The sequence below is a fragment of the Diuraphis noxia genome, unplaced genomic scaffold (genome assembly GCF_037042655.1).
Source record: "Diuraphis noxia isolate RWA-SAM2 unplaced genomic scaffold, SU_Dnox_SAM2 contig0001, whole genome shotgun sequence".
Classification (NCBI taxonomy): domain Eukaryota; kingdom Metazoa; phylum Arthropoda; class Insecta; order Hemiptera; family Aphididae; genus Diuraphis; species Diuraphis noxia.
Window position 1 is genome coordinate 43,841,364 of NW_028301711.1, and position 22,021 is coordinate 43,863,384.

At 32.9% G+C, this 22,021-nt stretch overlaps 2 pseudogenes; both read left to right on the forward strand.

Annotated features, from left to right (window-relative positions):
* Window positions 1-1,241: 1,241 nt before the first annotated feature.
* Window positions 1,242-1,993, forward strand: LOC149060734 (uncharacterized; annotated as a pseudogene).
* A 21-nt stretch (window positions 1,994-2,014) lies between these two features.
* LOC149060735 (uncharacterized) lies at window positions 2,015-2,742 on the forward strand (annotated as a pseudogene).
* The last annotated feature ends 19,279 nt before the right edge of the window (window positions 2,743-22,021 follow it).

Sequence of the window (22,021 nt, forward strand, 5' to 3'; positions counted from 1 at the left end):
GGTGGCGCGGCTTCCCGCGCCCCGTGGGTGTAACGTCTTTGGTTCTCGTTAGAGAATGCTTGAGGGGCGCAGTTTGTGGGGCTCCGCGTGCTGACTTGTCAGCATCCGGGGCTGTGCACTCTGCGCACCGTTTTTTTTTTATCGTCCTTACCCTACGGTGAAAACCGTAGGGTAAGGCACGATCAATGGCTGATTATTCCGGTTCCCGAGGCATTGCAAGGTCCCGTGGATTGGAACTCGAGTAGTGGCCCGTCTCATAACCCGTCCGCGGCGGGGGTATGAAAGGTATTGTAAACTCTCTTATAAATAGTCTTCCGTTTGAAACCCATGTTCCAGGTTATCAGTTTTGTGGACCAGGTACAAAATTTAAAAAAAGAATTAATTTTGGTGACAAAGGAATAAATCCATTGGATACTGCTTGTCGTGATCACGATATTTAGTATGCATCTAGTAAAAATTTGGACGATAGATATAAAGCTGATGAAGTGTTAGAAAATCGTGTTTGGGAAAGATTTAAAGCTATAGATACTCCTAAAAAAGAGAAAATTATTGCGTATGCAGTAACAAACACGATGAAAGCGAAAAGAAAAATAGGAATGGGTTATAAAAAGAAACGTGCTACAAAAATAAAAAATGTTATGATAGCAGTAAAGAAAAAAAGAATGACTAAGAAAAAAAGAATGACTAAGAAAAAAAATGGTAGCAAAAGACTGATTTTACCACCGAGACAAACAGGAGGTGTAATTCCCTTATACCTATACTTGCAGGATTGTCAGCACTTGGTAGCTTAATGTCTGGAGGTGCTAGTGTGTATAATGCAATTCAAAATTCAAAAAGAAAAAAAGGTAGTGGTCTAAATTTAAACAAAAACAAGGTATGGAAAAAAAACTGTTAAATACGCTACTTGACAGACCACTTTCGTCAGAAGATATTATAAAATGTATAACTAAGTTGAAAATCAATCATTTCCGTGGAGTGTTTTCACGTGATAACTTACCTAAAAAACCGTATGTAAATGAATGTGATATATTAAACTTGGACATATCTTCAGGTGACGGGAGCCATTGGGTAGCGTTTCATAAAAATAAAGATAAAGTCATATATTTCGATAGTTTTGGCGATTTACCTCCACCAATTGAATTACAACGTTATTTTAAAAAGTTTAAAATAGTATATAACTATTCTAACTATCAAGACTTCAATACATTCAACTGTGGGCATTTATGTCTTGAATTTTTACAATGCATGAATCTATTACACTAAGTTTAACTGGAAAATTGACTGAATTGACTGCAAATTATTTTCCATCTATAAACGTTTACGAGGATTCAGAAATAGCTTTGTTATCTTTGCAAACGTTCAATTCATTTCCAAATATTATAAATCCAATTAATAACCGACTGAAAATAGAAGTAATTCCTTCAAAGAAACATAACATAAAATATTACAGTTTTAATTTTAGTTTGAAAGATGGATGCTATGAAATAGAAGATATTAACAAATATATTGCAAAAGAGTTACTCCGAGTTAATAAAGACTATGGAACACAGCTAAAATTCAGTGTACGCATTGATCCTGTTGATTTTAGAACGTATATAAAATGCAATGGAATACTTAGGTTCGATATTCCATTTAGTATAGCACCTGTTTTTGGGTTTTAAAAGATAAAATGGGACCGTTTCATGAATGCTGTCGATCGGATAAAGCGGCCAATTTAAACACGATTAACTCTATAAAAGTATTGTGTAATAGAGCACATGGGTCATTCAACAACCAACTTCAAAGTCATTCGATATATGAGTTTTTCCCAAGTGGAAGAACAGGAACAAAGGTTGTTCAATCTCCGCCAATCCTTATATATTACAGATTAAACAAAACAGATATTAATTCAATAACTGTTCAGTTAGTTGACCAAAACAATAATCCAATTGACGATTTTAACGAGACGTTGACAGTTGTTCTGCATATTAGACGTCACGGATCTCATTATTAAATTTATATCTTAGATTTTGTAATGTATGAGTCAGTTACTTTAAGTTTAACTGGGAATGCTACCATATTATCTGTAAATTATTTTCCGTCTATAAACCTTTACGAGGACTCGGAAATAGATTTGTTATGTTTACAGTCATTTAATTCATTCCCAAATATTAATGAAAATAATAATACATTTTCTATAGAAATAGTTGACAATGAAAACAATAATGATATGATGCCTATGATGTGTCATATTAAATTGGAAGAGGGATGTTATGAAATTGAAGATATTAATCAACGAGAAGCAAATAGATGTCTACAATAGTAAAAAGTTAACCAAATTAACATTTAACATTTCGGTTGATCCTAATGATTTCGGATCCTATATAAAATGTAATGGGATACTACACTTTGAGATTCCATATAGTATGGCACCTGTATTCGGTTTTGAAAAAATACAATATAAACCAGTGTATGCAATTCTTCGATCGGAAAAAGCAGTAAATTTAAACACAATCAATTCTATAAAAGTAATGTGTAATATATCTCAAGGATCATTCAACAACCATCTTCAAAGTCATTCGATTTACGAGTTTTTCCTGAGTGGAAGGACAGGATCTAAAGTAATTCAGTCACCGCTAAATTTAGTATATTACAAATATTGATTCGATAACCGTTCAGCTAGTTGATCAAGATCATAATCCGATTGATAATTTTGGTGAGGCATTGACAATCGTGTTACATATTAAACGTTACGGATCTTGATATGGGATTAAAATTCAATATAAATCCGCTACTTCGGATCAGTTCAACTAGTTATAAGACTAAAGTGGTACCGGTAACATCAAATAAAGTAAAAAAAATTGACTTTGAAAAATAAAAAAATTTTGCAAGCCCTAGGTTATCAATAAAACAGAATGCCTGAAAGTGATATTTTAGATATAAGTTCACGGTACGAGATGGATTCCAAAATAACGAAAATTGAATATCATTCATATACACCGTACACAACATCGTTTAATAATAATGATGAAATACGGATATCAGTACAGCAAACAGATGTTTATCCGTATCTACACGAGAGCTTTATTTATTTAGAAGGAATAATATCTGATCCTGATAAAGTGAAACTGTGTAATAATGGTTATTCATACCTCTTCGAACAAATACGATTAGAAATAATTGGAATAGGAGTAGATAGCACACGTGTTCTTGGAATCACAAGCTCGCTGAAAGGATTCTTATCTTGTACACCAGATAACTATAATTGTTACGAAAATTCTGGCTGGAATTTTAAAAATGGATCACAAATAACAAACGATAAAAGTGAATTCAGTGCTTGCATTCCATTGAAATATTGATAAGGTCTGTTTGAAGATTATAAAAAAATATTAGTTAATTCAAGATTGGAATTAATATTAACTCGAAGTCATACTGATTTAAACGTATTAACCCTTAAAAGTGATGAAGAAAGGTTAAAGTTATTGAAACTTAAAGAAAAAGAAAAAAAGTTTGTTTATTTCTTTTAGATCTTTCGAAACTTTTGAATATCCTGAACTCGGAACTACTAAAAAAGTAGTATGGAACTTGAAACCGCTTCAAAATTAGAAAAACCACGATTTATCATAATTGGATTACAAAAAGATCGTAAAAATACAATAACAAAAGATTGTAGTATATTCGATCATCGTAATCTAACAAACGTTAAAGTATTTCTAAACTCGTTTGCATATCCGTATGATAATTTGAATTTAGATTTTTCAAAAAATAATTTTACTTTGTTATATATGATATGTATACATCGTTTCAAGAATCGTATTACGAAAAAAGTATACGGAACCTTATATTGAGTCCATCTACTTTTCTAACGAACGCACCTATTATAGTTATTGATACTTCAAAACAGAATGATTCGGCAACAGCCTCAGCAGTGGATGTTCAATTAGAAATTGAAGCATCGGAATCCCTTACAGGTGTAACTGCTTATTGTTTATTAATTCATGATCGTATTGTAGAATATGTACCTTTTACTAGAGAAGTAAGAAAACTTGTATAATTTTATTTAACAAAATAAAATAATTTATTAAATAATTTGTGTTCTTTACTTGAAATATTATTTTTATAAAAATTAGCGATATTTGATTGAAAAATCAAAAAAAAAAACTGAAAATCTAATAAAAAAATAGTTGATGCGGTAAATATTTTTGTGCAAGAGGCAAATAGACGGACAATTTTAATCACCGTATTGTGTTACGCGGTAAATCAGTGTTCTCGGAGCGGAAAATTTCCCCTTGAACAATTTTTTTTACCACGTAAAAGCTGGCTGTGAACATACAAATACATACTACTAGACCTCAGAACTCTGACACGGGGCTCATATCTGAGCATGAACTGGAAGTGGTCTTAAACGGCTGAACCAGGATCGGGTAGCAGCTGACAACGCTACTCGACCTGGAGAAGTCACTTGCAACTTGAAGACTTCTCCAGGGAAAAATACCGAATAAGGCCAGACCTTATTCGGGTGACCTTACCTATTGTATGAAGGTCAAAGAACCATCCAACGGATTAAAAGCGCGTTGTGGGGGGATGACCCCGGTAATTAATTTTATTGGGGTCAAAAGCTGGTATGGCTTTGGTTAGCTGGATCAGACGCGCTCGGCCCGACATTAAGATGAAAATCGTTGAATATGTCGGTAAACCGGGGGTTCCTTCATAGGATCTGCCTAGCGGAAGCACAATGGTACAGGGTTTTCTTAATTGAAAGCCCTAGACACCTCCTAAGCTCAGGTACTTAGCTATGAGAATTAGGTTGGCATGGAGGAGGGTAAAATACCGTGTCTATAGGTATCTTCCCCCCCCCCCCCCTTGGGAAGGGTGCGATATGAATTCCTTGCTATGTCAGAGAGGCGCAGTGACATAATGGACAATTTAGATCGTCCTCGTATCGTGGGAACTTTATGGAAAAATGAAATGAAAATGTAGAGAGAAAAATGGATAATGAATCGGAAAATATTGGACAATTGGTAGATAGGAAGAGGGAGAAATCTCCCATTATCCGCGGAACTCTTAGTGAGGAAACTCCTAGGAAGGCTAACAAGCGGATGAGGGATGAAGAGGGTGAGAGCGTTGACCGGTTCACCTACGACGCGGGATCCATTATGGATACCATAGAGTTGCAGGATTACACCTGTAATTTGGGTCGACGTGGGAGATAACAGACGGACAAGCCGTCATCAGAAAGTCACCATGAACATCGGAAATTGGAGGGTACACGAAAATGCGATTACGAGTTATCACAGACTTATCACATTCGACTACAACGACGAAACGGAAGAGAAAGTAACAGGAGTAGATGTAAGAAAGAGGTTCAATATCCGAAAAGCCGACTGGAATAAATTTCGTCAAAGACTGGCGGAAAGACTGTTTGACTGTCAATCCTGCTGGTTGGAGGAGGACTTACATTCTAGAGCGGATCACCTAACCTCGGCGATTAGTCAAGGTTGGAAAAAGTCGATGCCTTTGATGAAGTCACGAGGGTTAGAGGCGCCAACGTGGTTCACGGAGGAAGTCAACATCAGCGTAGATGTGTTAATGGGCTAAGGAGAAGTGTAAGCAAATCACGTGCCGGGGGATGCGAGGAAAGGACAGCCGCATTAGAGGAGCAATATAGGAGAGAAAGAAACAAGTATCTATCAGGAAGGACTTGATGAGGACCTGGCGAAAGTTTACTAACGAGGAGGGTAACGAAAGGCCATGGGGGTCCGCCTACCAGTGTCGGTCTGGCTCATGACTGGGCCCCTGGTTAACTAATTTCGAATTGGCCCCCTACAAACTTAATTTTAACTTAAACGAAAAAAAATTTAACTTTAATTTAAGTTAAACTATTTTATACATAATTAATAAAATTAGGTCATTTTTTCCAACGTCTTTGACAATATAAAAATATTATATTATAAATATAAAAATGTAAACCAACATTGTTAAAATACAAAATTTGAATTAAAAATTAACATTAAATTATTAAAAAAGTAATTTTTTAATTCTTTGCAATGAATTGCATGCATGACGATCCTATAACATATCAATAACTTTATCTTTGTTTATACATTGAATGATATCATCTTCAACAAAATATCAGTTAAAGGATCCAAATATTGCTGGCTAAATGAAGATTTGTTTGTTTTTTAAATTTTTAGTTTTGAAAACACTCGATCACTCTTAACTTGTGTGCATGGAAGTATAAGAACATATTTTAACGCTATGTACAGTGTATTGAACAAGTCCGTTTTAGTTGTAAGTTTAAAAAGAATTTGAAATATTTTTGGTAAATAGTTATTACAATTTTGTTCAATGTTTACATATTTATTAGAGTTGTGACCAATTAGAATTTTAAACACATGCCTATTTTTTATTACGTTTACAATTGGCTATGGGCCACTAATATTGAAAAATATCCAAGGGCCCCCGGCGATGATCGGGTAGCCGGGTGGGCCAGACCGACACTGCCGCCTATCGCTGGTGCAAGGAGGGCGTGAATACGAACTCACGCGGGATGCTAGCCACTCTCCGAAAGGGGAATGGAGAGCGCACGGTGGATCTTCAGGACAAGCTTGACTTGCTGCTTGAATCACTGATTCCCCCAGATACGACTGAAGGCGAAACCGAGGAGCACAAAAGAATCCGCGAGGAGACTGGAGTGCACTTGGATGAAGTCGAAGATCGTATATGGGGTGAGGAGAACGAGGCAACCAACGGGAGGAATTTATATATGCGAATGGGTAGGGACAAAGCTCCGGGGGAGGAAGGTATAACAGCCAGAATTCTCCGTGTAGCATTCCTGGCGATGGCGGAAATAGTGACCACTCTTTTCAACGAGTGTTGGAGAAAAGCTCGCTTCTGAGGTCATGGAAGAAAGCTGTGGTGGTACCCCTATTGAAAAATCGTGACAAGGATAGGTCAGACCCCAAGTCTTATAGGCCGATAAGCCTGCTCTCGGTGTTGTCAAAAGCACTGGAGTATCTAATCTGCGTGAGATGATTGAACCGAGGATGACCGATAATCAATTTGGATTTACGATGAATAAGAGTACCAATGATGCAATATTAAGAATGAGAGAGTGGGCTGAAAGCCGGGTTGAGAAGTGAACATACATATCGAGGTGTTTTTGGATATCTTGGGAGCATTCGACAACGCCTGGTGGCCAGCAATATTGCATCACATGACCAGATTGGGCGCGACGAGGAGGATGTGTGAGCTGACCCAGAGTTATTTAGGGGGTCGATACGCCAGCATCACGGTGCCGACGGGAAGGAGTGAGCAGGGGCTGTCCAAGGGTTGTCCTCAGGACTCGCAGTTTGGTCCGGAACTTTGGAAGATCTTGATGGACTCTTTACTGGGTCTTGATGGGTCGGAAGAAGAATCTATTGGTTACGCGGATGACGCGTTGCTGATGATAGCCGGTCGGACTCAATCCGAGGCGATCCGAAAGACAGAGGAAAAACTGAAAAGTGCAGGGTCCTGGGCAAGCGGCATGAAGCTGAACTTCTCTGGCACAAAGATGAAAGTCATGTGTCTGAAAGGAAGGCTGACACCGCCCTATACAGTTAGGATGGACGGGCGGCGGTTCACGGAGGTAACACAGATGGAGTATCTCGGAGTAACATTGGACGATAGGTGGAGTTTCAGGAATCAAGTGAAGAAGGTAGTGAGGAAAGCGGCTCCAATGTTTCATAGGATCAGGTGGATTGTAGCCTCTACCTGGGGTCTTAGTGGCCAGATGACGCGCAAACTATACTTAGGCGTATTTGTGGCGAGAATGGTTTACGGTTCCGCAGTGTGCGGTGAAACCGTTAACGATCGGATGATGAAACGCCTACTTCTCGGGGCTCAGAAAAGCGCTCTTCTGTCAGTAACGGGGGCTTATCGTACTACCAGTACGGAGGCCCTGCCCGTGCTGGCGGGGGTGATGCCACTGGACCTGGAAGCAAGGTAATGGGGTCGTAAGGCTAGGAGTAGGAGTGGCAGGCTCGGGAGGGAGCAGGAAAGGACTATAGAGGAGGAAGGACTTGCAGAATGGCAAGCACGGCGGGAGGCTAGTAGTATGGTAGACTCACGAATAGCTATTTCCCATCAGTGAAAGAAAGGTTGAAGTGTTAGTGGTTGGTAGTAGATCACGAATCCTCCCAGTTCCTTACGAGACACGGGGGTTTCATGGCCTATCTCCATCGCTTCTCTAAATCAGAGACCAACGAATGTCAGTCGTGTGGAACTCTGGATGTGGCAGAACATGTTGTATTCCATTGCGAAGCATTGACAGGCGCTAGAAAGGCACTAAGAGACCTAGTGGAGAGAATTGGCCTACAGTGGCCGTGTAAGCTATGGACGCTTGTGAGTTGGCCTAAACTTTGGAAAGAGTTCAGATTGTTCATGTGGGTGGCTGTGGTGTCTCGCGATCATGTTGTGGGTCAATAGGATGGTAGCGTCTGGGACGCGGAGTGGTAGCGAAAGGACGGTACTACGAAAAACCGAACGTAACGACCCGAGTTCTCGTGAAATCGGGGACTGGCGGCTGTTATTCGTACATAAGGTACGAGTAAGCATCTGGGATGCGGGGGTGCTGAGTAGAATAAGTGATGGTGAGAGAGTTGTGGTGAACTGTTCTTCGGGATAAGCACTACGACAACTCAACCAGTGGCCTACGTGTTTTCACTAGGTGTGCTTGAGGCGTGTGGTATGATGCACGACTGAAAAGTCTGTAGGCGCTAGTCAGAGCGTGGAGAATGGAGTACTCACTCCATTCCAAATATTAAACGAGAGGCCGCAACTACCGCGTGACCCACGAGCACGGCGTTATGGGCCCACCACTAGTCCTCTGATGTCTGTAAAAAGTAAATAGTCGGGAGGCAAAGACCTAGCTACTCGTTAGCAATGATGGTCCTCTGGCCGAATCGTCGCTCTCTGGACGCTTGGTTATTTAAAACCGGGAATGAGTACTACGGAACAACGTCTGGGCCCAAGTGCCGGGTAAAATCGGTGCCGACGTCTTGGATCGGATTCGTAGTGGCAGTCATATCTTTGACGAAAGTGGTTGTTGATCGTATGCTGATCAGGCAAAAATTATCGGTGATTATTCTTCCGGGAATCTAGCCACTCTGCCGGTGGGCGCCCAAATCTTTATTTAAATAGTTAAGCTGTATTGTTATATTGTTGCCTTATATTTCGCATTATATGTATTATGCGCTAAGCGCCTCAAAGGCATCTTGTTCATTATTATAAAATTGTATTCAAAGAGGTCACCTTTCCTGAAATCAACGCGAGTCGGAGTAGTAAACTACTAATAAACGTGTAAGAATTATTCCGGCGAAAACAGTATTATTGTTATGCTTGTGTCCGATTTCTGTTCGTACACATTAAGTAATTTGTTCCACATACCATTTGCTGTGTCACAGTTCATAATGTATTGCAGAGGTTGTTCATTTACTGATGTGACGATACATTTTTGAGCCTTACTATCTGCCCTTTTCCATATTGAAAAATCAACGCCATGCCATTTTCTCGCTTCGTCTTCAGTTTCATTACCGATTTTTCTTTAAATAGGTCTTTTCGATTTTCTCGATACTAAATCAAATATTTTAGCTGCATTCATGATTACCTTAATTTGAAATTTCCACATGTCTCCATTTGATGCATCTTCGAGTTTGTTGATCTTATATTGTTCGTTTTCCATATTTAAAAAAACACGTACATGTTCACTATCTACACACTAAGAAACGCACACACACTTCGCAGCACTTACTTCGCGAATTATCATTGATGTACCTACACTGTCTGTACACAAAAAACACGCAATTCGTTAATCAATTATTATTCTACCAACTATTCACGATCTTATTATAAAAACCTTACTACTGGGCCCATAACCTGTTGATGTACACAGATATACAGAAGCTAAAGGTAAATAATAATAAGATCGGACATAAATAGTATAATAGTAATAAGTATAATGATACGATGTACAATAGTGTTATGAGGCGTTGTTCAAACACCGGCACTGTTTTGGCGCAGTTCGGATTACACCTGCCCACAGACCTATAAAAGAATGGACCGCGCATAGAGAGAGATCCGTGAATCAAAGATATGTGCGAGAGTGAAAGGGCTATGTTAGAAATACCAAAGATGATATAAGCAAAAATATATTAATTAGTCTTTGAAATATTTAATTTTCGTGCCATTACATAATTTTATTATAATTGAACTATTGAAGTAATTCTATTTCTGTATACCAGTATACCTGTATTGTTTTGGGCAGTATTATATTTTAATCTAGTATGTCTAGTAAAATATTGGAACAATTGGCTGTAGTTTTGTTATCGGCTTGTAAACTATCAATTAATGTATTTAATGTCCTTATTTTAGCTTGCAATCTATGATTTTTTTGTCTTAACAGTCTTTCGGTATTGGCTTTTTTTTCCAAGGTTTTTTTATAAACAGTCCAAAACATTTTCCTCTTTCTAGGGGTTTCCAAATCTTCTTCTTCATAATCTCCCAAGTAACGAAATAGTTTTCTTCTCCTAAAAATTATCATTTTTTAGTACATAAAAAATTTGTATAAAAACAATTGAAAAAAAAATATAATACTTTTGTGGAGGTGTTTTTGTTTAGGTTGATGAATTCATACTAATATTATTTTCTTAATGTTGCTATTGTACAACTGAGTTTTCAAGATCCACTTTAGAATTATTTGATATTTCTGACAATAATATACCATCTTCTACAAAATCATTGACAACTCCAGTGTTCACTATAACTAAAAAATTGTTACATATTATTTACAATAACTGAAAATACATAATATTGGATTCAATATTAATTTTACCATCGCTATCATTTGAATCAAATATAGTTCTGTCACTGTCGTTGTCTTTTGAATGATGAAGTACCTCGAAATATAATTTAAAATATATATATTGTGTCTTAGTAAAATATAATTAACTTACATTGCAGGTTCCTAATTTCAGTAATTTGTTCTCACCTTCAAGTAAAGATCTACGAATGATTGTTGATTTTCAGATAGCATTCATTTTCAGCTTCTTGTTCCCCAAAGCATTAGTTTGATAATCACCTATATTAAAATGCTTGCTACATACAGCAGAATGCTGGGATGGCACAAACCAACTTTCATGATTATAATGGCTAATAACCATTTGCTTTTAAACTCTTCATTTGTAGGAAACCTATATGGATTAAAAGGTAATTTATTTATGAACTTAGATATAATATGTGTAACATTTTTAATTATAATGTAAACCTTACTTATATTACAGGTAGTACTTACTTGTGGAACTTTATGTCAGAATTTTTGGAATGTTTGGTTTTACAGCTTCTCACAGAGCACATAAGAACCATTTTAATTTTAAAATTTAAACTTTATAATTCAAAACATAAGTTTTAACCAAATAAACAAAATGCTATAACGCGGGGAATGATTTTAAAATGATATCATTCGTTGGTTGTCGTTATCATTAAAAAAATATATAAATATTCAAGGACGATAAAATATTTTGGTTGGAATGTCTTAGGAAATTCTAACATAAGTCTGTCTCTCTCGCACATATCTTTGACTCAACCAAATACACTACTGGGATATGATATGCGCGGTCCATTCTTTTATAGGTCTATGCACCTGCCGTTCACAGGTCCGTGTGATGCCAGTCTGGCCATTTCAGCGCCTCTCCCCCCAACCGGTCACGCTGTATCCGTGCCGCCAGCCGAGGATTTTAATGGCGTCTTATCGTCACTCGACAGCGTGCGCGCTCCGACGTTGTCGTTTTAACCGTTGGCCCGACGGTTTGTTTTATGCGTCGCCGTGCACTCCAAGTGACCAAGTCTGAGTATACGGTGTATCCACCACGTGTGTGCGACGAATGGTTTTGCCGTTTCGTGTGCTGCCACTACTACAATTCGAGTACCGCCAAGTACATAATTCGCATGCCGCCACTAATAATCGTGTGCCGCCACTACTACAATTTGCGTGCCGCCATTAATACAATTCGCGTGCCAGCTGTGTGCCGTTGCTCACCATTTGACGTTTGAGGATTGGAGTTGATCCGGAGGACCTTTCATTTTCACCAGCGGAACAGGTCGAGTTCATATATTTTATGTGGTTGTAATTTTGTGATTATTTGTATTTATTTATATTATGAGCATAGGCGTGCGCAGACTTTATTCGCAGGCTATGCAACAAGAAACATAGGGCCCCTCACAAAAATTTTTTCAATTTTAGATTCTGAACGAAGTGAGGAATGTATTGATTTTACAATGATGTGTGTTTTTTTTTTTTTTTTTGTGTCTGTGTACAGCATAACTAGTCGAAATAATGCTCCAATTTCTAACTTTGGGGGTGGTTTCCGATGTAAAAGTGAATATCCTTGGTGCATTATAGAGGTCAAAAGTAAACATTTTCCAACAGTTTTCAAAAAAATCGAGAAAAACAAAAAAAAAATGACGGAAAAACGGGAACTTTTACGCAAAACCAGTTTTCGACTAAATCGATTTTTTTATATGATTGTAATTCAAAAACTAATCACTGTAAATACTTGAAATTTTCACCAAATGTTAATGTCAGTGTTATCTATATACAGTTAAATTTTCAAAATATTTCGAGTTTTTTTGAGCTATTTATAGACCACTGATATTTTCGATTTTTCTGAGAATTTTTTTCGAAATTTCGATAAAAAAATTTTGGATGGCCAAAAAAATTTGAAAATTTAATACAAGGCTCTTTATGAGTGGTTCTTATTGTAGTTTAAAAAAATCGAAAATCGTTGGTCACAATTTTTTTTTACAAGCATTCATAGTTCAAATTTTTACGAAATCTGTCGAAAACGCGAAAATTTGCAAGTAATTTTTAAGTTAAAAATTCATAAAAATGTTTCTATTTATATCTAAGGTTAATAAATTCAACACTAAGTTTTCCATAAGTTTTGCTTCAAATAACTATAGAGAAAATTTGAAGCGTTATTATAGGAAAAATGTTTTGAGCATTTGAGTTTTAAATTTTTTTGAAATCGCGTAACGATAACGATTTATCCTCAAACGAGTCAAACAAATCATCTCCGTTCAGAATCGTTTTTCGTATTCAATGATACCTATCATTGAATTCAAATATAATCCCACCCATTACAGTAACCTACTGTACAGCAGAGCGACATCCACGACTTACCCGCTTTTTTTTTTAAATTTATTCTAAAAAAAAACGATTCTAAGCCGTTATTAATATTTTCTTTTACCACATATAAGACTCGATCTAACAATCTTAATTTTTGCAAATATACTACTTAGCTTCTTTACTGCAGCGAAAATTAAAAAAAAAAATGTTATAATTTTTTGTTTTTAATACCCGCCATAAAAGACATTATTAAAAATGCTTTGATGGTATGGTAAACATGGGGCCCTTACATGAAGCCGCAGACTATGCAGCGGCATACCCTGCATACCCCGTGCGCACGCCTATGATTATGAGATAGGGGCGCCCCCTTTTTGTTACTATATTATACTGTCTGTATTCAGTCTATAACAATATATCAATTTTGTGGCGTTTAATCCGCCGTTAACAGTATATCTAGCGTTATATTTTGGTCACCTAAGCTCATTACTGCAAGTCACGGCAGACAACTGCAAAAATCGTAAGATTTGCCGTGGCGCAACAGGCGTAATATAAATTAACGACTAACTGTGTATACCAGCTACACAAGACATATTTGCTATAGGGTATTATAAAAATGTATAGTCAGCGTCTGCTGAACTACAGCGTGAACATATTACTTATATTATATAAGTTATATACTACATGATATAGGGTGTTTTGTTTATAATTCCAACAATTAGATATGTATGATATAATATTATGCATTTTTTTTTTTTATATCTGATGATTTTCGAAACCTGCCATAAAATGATATGCATTTTTTAAAATAATAGTCTAGTCGTCCTTTTTTATTTTCATATTATTATCATTGTCAAAAATATTTCATAATTTTTAATAACTTATTTTATATATTTTATATTATTTTATAATTATATATTATAAAGAATAAATTACATAAAAAGCCTTATTGTTCTTGCTTTTTTGATTTTTTAAAGAGCTAGTTTTTCATATCATTTCTTATATGATGATGAGTCTTATTAAAAAAAAAAAAGTTTTCACATTTATTAGATGAATTAATAAACAAAATAAATTATAAAAATCTTTATATATTTTTAAGAATTATAAAGAAATTAATAATCGCTTGTGGTACCCTAATACATTTAATTTATAATATATGTATATAATAATAAACGCATTATCTTTAGAATGGGAATTCAAATTTTTTTTTTAACCAAAATGAGAAAAATCTGTCATGGTATGGTACATTTCATGACCAATAAAATGCTAATTGATATTTTTTACAGGCTATAATTATAAAAAAAATGCAGCCTAAATAGCCTAAGTATAATTTGTATTACATAATAGTAATAATTTAAAAACGCTAGTAATAATACAAATAATTTTAAGAGAGAGGATGATAAACATAATTTTAATTAGTTAACATATTTTTCAAGACTTAGATGATAAAAAAAAATCATTTTAACTAAAGTACATTTCAATTTGTTTTGCTTAATAAATAATAATAATAATAAAAATAACAATAGTTGAAAAATGCTTGTATCAATGCACTTGTTAATGACTCCGTAATAAAAAAAAAAATCAGTCGCAAGAAGCCCTATGTCATCACTTATCAGTCATCTAAGTTTTTGCATTTTTATAGTTTTGCTTTTGCTTTTCGTTTTTTTTTTTTAATAAATTTGAATGTTGGTTAAGTACCTATCTCATTCACCTTTAAGTTTATTTTTTTTTTTCGTAGACGAACATAATAAGTAATTATACAAATTAAAACACTATTTAATTAAATAAATAAAACAAAATCAAAAGGTTAGGTGAAACGAGACTACTTACGAGAGAGGGCAAGACAGGCATAAAAACGTCATATTGTTAGTTGTTATCGTTTTATACAGTTTGTACGACGATTACGTCACGGCGTCATTTTCTCCCACTCCTATTTTTTCGATGTTTTCAAAATGTGGCAATCTGTATAATCTATAAGCCTTGGGCTATCAGCAGCTGGCATAAAAGTTCCCGCGCATAAATAATTATATTCTTGATTATTATTGGCTCCCTTTACGCTGCCATTTTTATTTTTATCATCAAATATTTGATTGAGAGAGGGTATATATGCAATAATCTTGAATATTTCAACCAGGGTTAGTACAGTGGTCTGTGATTAATGTCTTATATATCTAAAGTAATCCTTAACAATGAACGAGGTACACTTACAACTAGGTGATTATAAAATTATAAAATTACAATAACAGTATAAAATTAATCAGAAAAAAAATTATTTTGAAACAAAACAAATAATAATGTTTACAATCTTTTTTTTTAATTTCTTCCTTTTCATTATGTTAACCTTGACAATAAATAAGTTACAACTGCATGACAATAGAACATTTTAGAATTAAGACTGAAATCTACAACACAAGAGCATCTTAAACTTCTTATTATTCAAACGATTTCTCCTCGGGGTCATGATTTGTGATCCACTATACTAAATAAAGATAAAGGCTCTACTGATGCAGAAGAGGGAAGTGTTGTATTGTATTACAAACAATTTTGTTTTGATAATTGAAAAAGAATTAAGAACAGTAAAATCTTAATTTTTGAATTTAAATTTTCCAAAACTTGGACATCAATTGTGATTACTTTGAAATTTTGAAAGTTTTTTTTCAAATCTAAGCAATTTATATTTTCTGATAAGACTTGAAAAAATTCTTGGTCACTGCTATCACTATCTAAATTTTCATTTATACTCAAAGCAGCATTTGTATCAGTATTTATTAAAGTACACTCATCAAAAAATATATGCTTACAATATATCTATCAGGTACCCTGAATAATGTTAACTTTGGATGGCTTATAGCTGATAGAATAAATGATTTGCTTTTAACTTTCTTTAAATCTAATATATAGTCAAATTGTTTTTCTAAACTGCTAATAATATTTAAACATTAATGCTTACAGTAGGCCGAGCTATTCATCTGTATTAATAAGTCGTAATGCTAATATAGTAGGGGCAACAAAACTTAAATAACAAGACCTTTCACCCTGCAATTTATCCAATGAAACTGCAACTGGACCATTTACCTTACAGTATTCTACTAAGAAATTCCATTCATATTTTTTAAAATCTTTTTCATTTTTAATTCATTAAAAACCAGGATTAAATTTTGTTTATTTTTAACTACTTTGTGAATAGCATCATACATGGAATTGCATCTTGTTTAATTAGGAACTAGACTTAACAACAACTACATAAGTCAAATACTTTATCTGATACAACAGTACCTACTACGACTAAGAAGATTCCAAAATGATGACAACTTTTTAAATGACATTTTTGAAATTGAATTATATGCTTTATCATATATTTTGGCAGTAGGTATCAACTGTAACTATTAGATTTAATGTATGAGCAGAACATCTAAACATATGTTATATGAGTAGGTAAAGAAATAGTATTAATTAGAGTTTCTTCGTAATTTACCATCAATGAAGTCAAATCTATTAAGTTAAATTCAAGACTAGAATTATGAACATTATCATCACTACTTACCTATTTAATATTTAATGTTAATAATAATTCGGATGATGAACAATAGATACAATATACAAATAGAATTTTAATATAAGAAAATAAATATTAATTAACTAGGTATATAGAATTTCAATAATTGAAAAATATCAGTATTCAATTTTAAATTGTTGCAAATAAGTTTGAAAATACAAGATTCATCGTCAGACGATTCTAAAATGTAAGACAGACGGTTCTTAATGTGAGCTAGATGGTTATACAGCTAGGACTAAACAAGACACTTGGAGGAAGATCGTAACACCACTCACCTCATCATTTAACCATAATTGTATTTTTGTATTAAGTAAAATAAACAACATTATAACTAAATAGGTATAGGTGCATTATAATATATGAATTATACACTGCATGTTAGGTACATTAAGTGTTCATTTCTACGTTGATAATATATGAATCGGCGTCAATTGGGACGCAACAGAGCTGTCAATACTTTTAACAGAAGATTATAATATAAATTAAAATACAATTATATAATATAAATTATAATAATATTATGTCCAAATAAATTTATATCCGTATAAATGGACAACTAAAAAAAATACCATCTTGGGCCATGTGCAATGGGTGCCGTAAAACCATGATTTTCGGAAAAAAAATTCAGCTCTTTGATTGAATCCATCAGTTAATATTTTAATAAGCGGTATTCAATGTTATCATAGTATATTTCATATTATCATATACCAGAGAGTAGAATCCAATCCTACTCATATTTCATGGTTTAATTATTACAAGTCATCGCCTATCAATTATTACATCAATAGACAGTAATAAGAATAACACTTGAATAGATGAATCATTTCATCACATACAAATTACCATAGATAAAAAAAAAGCGGGTAAGTCGTGGATGTCGCTCTGCTGTACAGTAGGTTACTGTAATGGATGGGATTAAATTTGAATGCAATGATACCTAGGTATCATTGTATACGAAAAACGATTCTGAGCGGAGATGATTTGTCAGTCTAGGATATATTATATTTAAATATTGTCATATATTCTATTTTGAAACAAATATTTTATTTTTCAATTAAGACGCATTTTGCATAAGGCATGAATAATCAATTAGTGTAGTTATCATAATTCATAATACCTTATATTATTAATATTATCATAGATATACATAATATACCTGGTTTGAGGATAAATCGTTATCATTACACGATTTCAAAAAAATTTTAAACTCAAACGCTCAAAACATTTTTCCTATAAATGATGCGTCAAATTTTCTCTATAGCTATTTGAAGCAAAACTTATGGAAAACTTAGTGTTGAATTTTATAACCTTAGATAAAAAATACAAACAATATTATGAATTCTGAACTACAAAATAATTCGCAAATATTCATGGTTTTGACGAATTTTTGTCAATATTTGAAATTTATGTGCTTATAAAAATTTAATTTGCATTTTCGGTGAACATTTTTTTTTTGATAAAGATTGAAAAACATGTAAGGAATCTTATATTAAATTTTTAAATCTTAGTTTATAAAAGACATTTTTTTATTCATTTCTAGCTTAAAATAATTTGTGAATTTTTGTGATTTTTACGTATTTTGTCAAAATGCAAACTTTGAATGCTTATAAAAAAAAATTGTAACTATGAATTTATTTTATTTTTCAACTGCTATTGTAATAATATGGTAAGAGCCTTGTATTAAATTTTCAAGATTTTTTACCTAAAAAATAAATTTTTATCGATTTTAATTTAAAAAAAAACTAATAATGATTGAAAATTGCATATACCTACGAATAGTTCAACTTAAATCAAATTTTTTTTTAAATTTCACGGAGGATAGAACATAGGTATTTATATTAACATTCGGCAAAAATTTCATGTATCAATGGTCATTCGTTTTAAAGTTACATAAAAAATCAAAATCGATTTTGTCGAAAACTAAATTGTACGTAAAATTGCATGTTTTTCCGTTAATTTTTAGTTTGTTTATCCCGATTATTTAGAAAAATATTAAGAATTTTTAACTTTTGATCCCCTGAAGTATCAACTAGATTCATTTTCTGATTTAACAAGGTACTGAAGTTAAAAGTCGAAGCATTTTTACTGCCCCAAAACGTAATGACAAACACAAAAAAATAAAATATTCATGGTTTTGACCAATTTTTGTCAATATTTGAACTTCAAATGCTAATAAAAAAAAATTGTGCCTAACTATTTTTATAATTATTTAATAACTATAAGAATAACTAATGACGAACTTTGTATTAAATTTTCAAGTATTTTGATAGGGCCAAACAATTTTTATCGACACTTCAAAATATTTTGAAAATTAAATCATGTAAAGAAAATGCCAATCTAAATAACTGGTAAAATTTTCAAGTATCTACGACTTATACTTTTTGAATAATAACAAATATTTAAAATCGTTTCAGGATAAATCGTTATCGTTACGCTATTTCGTAAAAATTTAAATTCAAAACCACTTAAAATTTTTCCTATAATGATGCTTCGAGTTTTCTCTATAGCTACTTGAAGGAAAACTTAGTGTTGTATTTTTAATCCTTATTTATAAACGCAAAAAATGTTATGAGTTTTCAACTTCAAAATTACTTGCAAATTTTCACGTTTTCGACAGATTTCATAAAAATTTGAACTATAAACGTTTATAAAAAAAAATTGTGCCTATGTATTCTTATAATTTTTTAATCGCTTTAAGAATAACTTATGAGCAACTTCGTATTAAATGTTCAAGTATTTTGATAGAGCCAAAAAATTTTTATCGAAACTTCAAACAAAAATTTTCAGGCAAATTGAAAATTTCAGTCTTCTATAAATATCTCAAAAAAGTCAAAATATTTTGAAAATTAAATCATGTAAAGAAAATGCCAATCTAAATAACTAATAAAATTTTCAAGTATCTACGACTTATACTTTTTGAATAATAACAAATATTTAAAATCGTTTCAGGATAAGTCGTTATCGTTGCGCTATTTCGTAAAAAATTGAAATTCAAACGCACTTAAAATTTTTCCTATAATGATACTTCGAGTTTTCTCTATAGCTACTTGAAGGAAAACTTATGGAAAACTTAGTGTTGTATTTTTAACCCTTATTTATAAACGCAAAAAATTTTATGATTTTTCAACTTCTAAATTACTTGCAAATTTTCGCGTTTTTGTAAAATTTTGAACTATAAACGCTTATTAAAAAAAATTGTGACTTACGATTTTTAATTTTTTTTAGCTACAATAAGAACAACTCATAAGGAACCTTGTATTAAATTTTCAAGTTTTTTTGGTCGTCCAACATTTTTTTACCGACACTTCAAAAAAAAATTCTCAAAAAATTTAAAATTTCAGTGGTCTATGAAAAACTCAAAAAAAGTCTTTTTGAAAATTAAACTGTATATAGATAACACTAACATAAACATTTGGTGAAAATTTCAAGTATTTACAGTGATTAGTTTTTGAATTACAACCATATAAAAAAATCGATTTGGTCGAAAACTGATTTTGCTTAAAAATTCCCCTTTTTTCTGTCATTTTTTTGTTTGTTTTTCTCGATTTTTTTGAAACTGTTGGAAAATCTTTACTTTTGACCTTTATAATGCACCAAGTATCTTCAATTTTACATCGGAAACCACCCCAAAAGTTTGAAATCGAAGCATTATTTCGACTAGTTATGCTCTACACAGAGTCACAGACACACAAAAAAAAAACACACATCATTGTAAAATCAATACATTCATCACTTCGTTCAGAATCTAAAACCTTTATTCTTCTATAAATCATGTTTCACATTATCAGAGCAATGTGAAGTTATCTCTAGCAGCTATAGCCATTTTTATACAGTAATATAAAGAGGCAGTTTAATCTGTAAATTGAAGTTTCAACCTCAAATAGTTTCTATTTTATAGGGTACATACTTCAAGCAAAATAATTTGCAAATTTTTGTTATTTTAGTGAATTTTCTAAAATTTGAACTCAAAATCAGTTTTTATATATATTGTAGTAATATATAATCTTTAGTATTTTCACACTATATTAGCTTCCTATAGTATAGGATATAATATAATATATATAAATACATACTTTATATCATAGTATGCATAATCATCTTTATTATTAATTCTTTACATTTTTAAATGTTGAAAGTTAAAATTATATTTTTATAATGAATTATCAATTTTAGACTGAAAGCATGTTTTCATAAAATTAATAATATTGTACTGTAAAATAAAAACAACTCTTTATATAGAAGTATTTTAGAAGGAACTGACTCTCTATAATACATAATGATTTAACCACGGTGATCACTAATAAATGATTCACTGTGTTACGAAAACGACGTTATAGTTAAATTACTGTAATCAACCTTTGAAGGTTTTTGTTTCAATCGTATAGATTTTAGATGTATGTGTAATCTATGTTAATACCTTGAAAAGATTTTCGTCATGTTTGTTCTATCACACTTTTAACAGTTATTATTCACTATTAGTGGTTTATCATTACCCTCCTCTTACACTTGATCGAGCTACGAACTATATTTTTATTTATTTATCTGTGATTTAACTAAGATCTTCCATTTCCATTCCCAGCAACCAGCATCTATCGCAGAAACTCTGTAGAATTTTTGCTACCTGTGATAAGAACAAAACTGTGATATAAAAATACATTGGAATACAATGTATTTTTATCATCGCTCATTCGCTCCTTTAACTTAAGAGGACGTCTCACCCACATGTGTTGTCACCGTCTTACAAGTACGTAACACTGCAAAAACTGTTTCGCGCGGGAAAGAACCGAGAAAGCTGCAATTATAACTAAGAAACAAAATATTCACCACATAAAAAGGAGAATTTTGTCCGTGCAATATCGTTTTTATTTTTTCGATATAAGAACTACGAAAAAAGTTAGTCATGCTTAAAAAACAAAAAATTAATATATTATAAAACAATAAGAATTTTTTTTGTATAAGTGATATCGAAAAAATAAAAACGATATTGCACAGACAAAATATTCTCCTTTTTATGTGGTGAAAATTTTGTTTCTTAGTTATAACTGTAGGTATCTTTCTCGGTTCTTTCCCGTGCGAAACAGTTTTTGCAATGTTACGCACTTGCAAGACGGAGACAACAAATGCGGGTGTAACGTCCTCTTAACATGAATATTTTATGTGCTGAACACTTGGTTAGGTTCAAAATACATTGACAGTTATTAATGGGTTAATTGTGCATAGCGCCAACATTTTAAATATATCACACACTATATATATGAAAAATATTAGATTTCCCTTTCGACTTTTTATGTGTCGAACAATCACAAAATCAAAATACACCAGAA